This window comes from Epargyreus clarus, unplaced genomic scaffold, assembly GCF_041222505.1.
Source record: "Epargyreus clarus isolate Ecla_fem2 unplaced genomic scaffold, WU_Ecla_fem_2.2 ptg000025l, whole genome shotgun sequence".
NCBI lineage: Eukaryota > Metazoa > Arthropoda > Insecta > Lepidoptera > Hesperiidae > Epargyreus > Epargyreus clarus.
The window spans coordinates 3742501-3747500 of NW_027332232.1; the positions used below are offsets into that span (position 1 = coordinate 3742501).

The following is a 5000-nucleotide window of genomic DNA, read 5'->3' on the forward strand; positions in this document are numbered from 1 at the left end:
TTCAGTTTTATGTATAGTCTCAATGACTAGCACACATGCTAGACTCCTTGGTCCGTGTTTCAAGACGGGTCCTGCGAGTGCCCGAAACTGAATCATCGCTGACAGAGACGCGCACTGTCCGAGACAGCACGGCTGCGACAACAGACGCGCCGCACCAACGTCCGCACACGGGCAGGACGTCGATGACGACGTTATCTTGCGTCGGGCCGGACGCGCGTTAACGCGTGCGCGATTCGTACAATGTTTGAATACCGTCCGGTACAGCCGGCCGGCGAACGCCACCGTCCAACCGTCCGTCTTGCGTTGGACGACTGGACTCCGGGACGAAGCTTAGGCCGACTCCGAACGGGTCGCGATGTATTACTAAGAGAGAAGTGCACGCCGTCCGCGGACGTCGACGTGCGCGACCCGTGTCGCACGATCGAAACCGACGACATCGAGGCGCGCGCACGTACGCCGCGGAATGACGATGAATCTCTCCGTTCGTTCATTCGAGTTTCGCAGGTTTACCCCTGAACGGTTTCACGTACTCTTGAACTCTCTCTTCAAAGTTCTTTTCAACTTTCCCTCACGGTACTTGTTCGCTATCGGTCTCGCGGTAATATTTAGCCTTAGATGGAGTTTACCACCCACTTAGGGCTGCACTCTCAAGCAACCCGACTCTGAGGAGAGTCCCTCTCGCGGACGCGCTCCGTCGCTACGGGCCTGGCACCCTCTACGGGAAAACGGCCCCGTTCAAGACGAACTTGGACAGGAGTGACGACCGCGAGAAAACGGAACCTCCCGAACACCACATCTCCCGCGACCGGTACGACCGCGGGATTCAGTGCTGGGCTATTTCCTGTTCGCTCGCCGCTACTAAGGAAATCCTTGTTAGTTTCTTTTCCTCCGCTTACTAATATGCTTAAATTCGGCGGGTGATCCTCCCTGATCTGAGGCCAACGATAAAAAATGGAGGCAGACGCGATATCCGTCAGCGATACGACGCCGTACGTACGCCGTGCGCGCGACAAACGCGCGACAGCGACGACGGCGTCGAAACGCACTTCGGACGTCGAGTCCGCCTACGACGCGCCGAAAAGCGCGCGTCGCTAACGCGTCGCGGCGCACACGCGGAGGCACACCCCGTCGGCCTTTCAGCTCGCCCTCTTAGCGCTCAACACGCACGCAGCGCATATCGCACACCGAAGGGTCGCATAGAGCTTTCCGGGTGGGCTCCGGGCGCGCTTTGAACGACGCAAAGCGTACGCGCAATTTTGCACGCGATAAACAATTTTTAAACGGACCGACGCGACTCGCCGTGGCGCACCGCGCGGAACCGTCAAGTGTTCAAACGGTGCGAATGAACAGTGTGATATTTGTTTTTATACAGCCGGCCCTCAGACAGGAGTGGTCCTGGATGTTTCTCCACGGACCGCAATGTGCGTTCGAAATGTCGATGTTCAAATGTGTCCTGCAGTTCACACTATGACGCGCAGTTAACTGCGTTCTTCATCGACCCGCGAGCCAAGTGATCCACCGTCCAGGGTAATTGTTTCGCATATATCTAATTAAAGATAATGCAATACCATTTTTGTGCGTTCAACGTTTGTCACATGCACGTTCGAATGAATGTGCATTAAAGTGGTTACCTTTTCAGAACGCGCGCGGCGAGCTAACGCCTTAGCGCGACTCCAAAAAACCGCTATCGGTACACGCGCGCGCTCACGCTGCGCACTCCACGTTGTCACGGACTCGGGGCGCGGATTTTTACCTTTCTGCGTCCGAGACGGCGGGAACGCGCGACGCCAGCGACGACGTACGACCTTGTCGCAACGGAGGACACAATCGCCCGAGCGCTACGACTGTACGATACGCCATCGCCGACATCGGTGAGCACGGCGGATCCGTCCATCCATCCATCCATCCATAATATGGACGGACGGACGGACGGTCGGATGGGTATGTTGTGGATTAATGTCTGCGTATTACGAGCGCGAACGCGTCGTGACACACGTTAATGATCCTTCCGCAGGTTCCCCTACGGAAACCTTGTTACGACTTTTACTTCCTCTAAATGATCAAGTTTGGTCAACTTCCCAGCAACGCCGACGGCCGCGAAGCCACCGCGTGTCGGTCCGAAGACCTCACTAAATCATTCAATCGGTAGTAGCGACGGGCGGTGTGTACAAAGGGCAGGGACGTAATCAACGCGAGCTTATGACTCGCGCTTACTAGGAATTCCTCGTTTATGGGGGATAATTGCAAACCCCAATCCCCAGCACGAAGGAGTTTCAACGGGTTGCCCGGGCCTCTAGGCCTGGGAGAACATGCTGATTCCTTCAGTGTAGCGCGCGTGCGGCCCAGGACATCTAAGGGCATCACAGACCTGTTATTGCTCAATCTCGTGTGGCTCGAAGCCGCCGGTCCCTCTAAGAAGAATTTTAATACGTCGCCAGTGAGTTGCACGACCGAAGTCGAGCACACCTAAATGGCGACGCCTATTTAGCAGGCTAGAGTCTCGTTCGTTACCGGAATTAACCAGACAAATCGCTCCACCAACTAAGAACGGCCATGCACCACCACCCACCGAATCAAGAAAGAGCTGTTAATCTGTCAATCCTTCCGGTGTCCGGGCCTGGTGAGATTTCCCGTGTTGAGTCAAATTAAGCCGCAGGCTCCACTCCTGGTGGTGCCCTTCCGTCAATTCCTTTAAGTTTCAGCTTTGCAACCATACTCCCCCCGGAGTCCAAAATCTTTGGTTTCCCGGAAGCTGCCCGCCGAGCCATTGTAGTAACGTCGGCGGATCGCTAGATGACATATTTACGGTTAGAACTAGGGCGGTATCTAATCGCCTTCGAACCTCTAACTTTCGTTCTTGATTGATGAAAACACCTTTGGCAAATGCTTTCGCTGATGTTCGTCTTGCGACGATCCAAGAATTTCACCTCTAACGTCGCAATACGAATGCCCCCAGTTATCCCTATTAATCATTACCTCGGAGTTCTGAAAACCAACAAAATAGAACCGAGATCATATTCTATTATTCCATGCACGAAATATTCAAGCAGCATTTTGAGCCCGCTTTGAGCACTCTAATTTGTTCAAAGTAAAATTGTCGGCCCATCTCGACACTCACTGAAGAGCACCGCGATAGGATTTTGATATTGAACCGGCGTTTTACCGCCGGCTCACCGACGATATGCTCCGCAAACGTGTCAGTATCACCGCGGATGCGGTGCACCGACAGCGCGGCGCACAAATGCAACTACGAGCTTTTTAACCGCAACAATTTTAGTATACGCTATTGGAGCTGGAATTACCGCGGCTGCTGGCACCAGACTTGCCCTCCAATTGTTCCTCGTTAAAATATTTAAAGTGTACTCATTCCGATTACGAGGCCTCGTAAGAGTCCCGTATCGTTATTTTTCGTCACTACCTCCCCGTGCCGGGAGTGGGTAATTTGCGCGCCTGCTGCCTTCCTTGGATGTGGTAGCCGTTTCTCAGGCTCCCTCTCCGGAATCGAACCCTGATTCCCCGTTACCCGTGACAACCATGGTAGTCGCAGAAACTACCATCGAAAGTTGATAAGGCAGACATTTGAAAGATGCGTCGCCGGTACTGGACCATGCGATCGGCAAAAGTTATCCAGATTCATCAAAATTAACGACTTCGGACGCGAGGCCCTCCGTCGATTGGTTTTGATCTAATAAAAGCACTCATCCCATCACTGGTCAGAGTTCTGATTGCATGTATTAGCTCTAGAATTACCACAGTTATCCAAGTAACTGAGTAAGATCTAAGGAACCAAAACTGATATATTGAGCCATTCGCGGTATCGCCTTAATACGGCTTGCACTGAGACATGCATGGCTTAATCTTTGAGACAAGCATGTAACTACTGGCAGGATCAACCAGGGAGCTGACAGTCACTCGCGGACGAATGTAGCCGTCGTCGCTCGGACGAGAACACGACACATATCGACGCGGTCGCGGGCGCGTCCGCGTCGAATGATGTTTCGTTTTTGAACTCGTCGTACCTTTTAATATTGTACGCTCTTTGTTTTCGATGGTTCGTGCAGCGTCAACGGAGTATCTCATCCGATTGTCGCAACGATCCAACGAGAGAGTGTGCGCGCGATTTACTAATAGCGCAACTCCGAATTGGATGGTTCACGGCGAGACAATTTAAGATTCACGTTTCATTATTATCTTTTAACACAAACGCGAACACTGAAAACAGATTCAGCCCGGTGTTTGAGAGACGTCGTCCTTGGCGTTAATTTTTATAGCGCCTTATAGAGGACCGTCGCCATAGGCGACGTGCAATTCATTTGTAGGATCGATACGTGAACCGAGACGAGTTTAAACAATCGCATCGGTCGATCCGCACTGTTCAATAAAATGTTCAACGTTCGAAAAGTCCCACGGCGCAACGTGGAAGCGCGCGTTGTTGTGTTAATCGTGACATCGCGACGAATTTGTAAAGTTCGACACAAAATCCACTCGAAACACCACCAACACGAGAGTGCGCACACTACGCGTGAAACCATCGAACGAACTCTTGTATGCGGCATGCAGTCCGTTGTCGAAGTCGGTCAGTCTGTGTCAGCAGGCGGCAGTTATCCGCCGGCCCGTTCAGTCTCACCGCGCCGACAACGCACTACACGTCGCCCGCCCCATGTGTATGCGGCGCTCCTGTTATGACGCGTGGCAGACGGAGCGACAACATATGAACATATGAAAGTCCGTCGGTGGTTCGGGGTGTGGTGTGGGGTGACGATGGTTGCCGGTGGGGGTGGGCTAGCCCTGGGGGGTGCGGGGGAGAGTGGGGGGAGGGGGTTTGGGGGGGGGGTGTAGGGGGGGGGGGGTCACCGGTTGGGGTTCGTCGGCCGACTTTGCTGCTGCCGCTGCTGCGTCTACCGCGTTATTATTATTATTATTATTTCCTGTTTTGGTTTTTTTGATTTCCAAAAAAAAAAAATTTTTTTTTTTTTTTTAATTTTTTTTTTTCCCCTCTT

General features: G+C 52.8%; 3 non-coding genes across 3 annotated transcripts in view; all 3 read right to left on the reverse strand.

Moving 5' to 3' along the window:
• The window catches only part of LOC140752922 (large subunit ribosomal RNA), a 3931-nt gene extending 2990 nt beyond the window's left edge, over nt 1-941 (reverse strand). Inside the window, exon 1 of the ribosomal RNA XR_012103521.1 lies at nt 1-941. This exon is cut by the window's left edge and continues 2990 nt beyond it. This is a non-coding gene — a ribosomal RNA (large subunit ribosomal RNA).
• A 432-nt stretch (nt 942-1373) lies between these two features.
• LOC140752901 (5.8S ribosomal RNA) lies at nt 1374-1530 on the reverse strand. The gene has a single exon (XR_012103500.1). It is a non-coding gene; the product is annotated as a 5.8S ribosomal RNA (ribosomal RNA).
• Nucleotides 1531-1997: 467 nt separating this feature from the next.
• On the reverse strand, nt 1998-3900 carry LOC140752915 (small subunit ribosomal RNA). The gene has a single exon (XR_012103514.1). It is a non-coding gene; the product is annotated as a small subunit ribosomal RNA (ribosomal RNA).
• Between the last annotated feature and the right edge of the window lie 1100 nt (nt 3901-5000).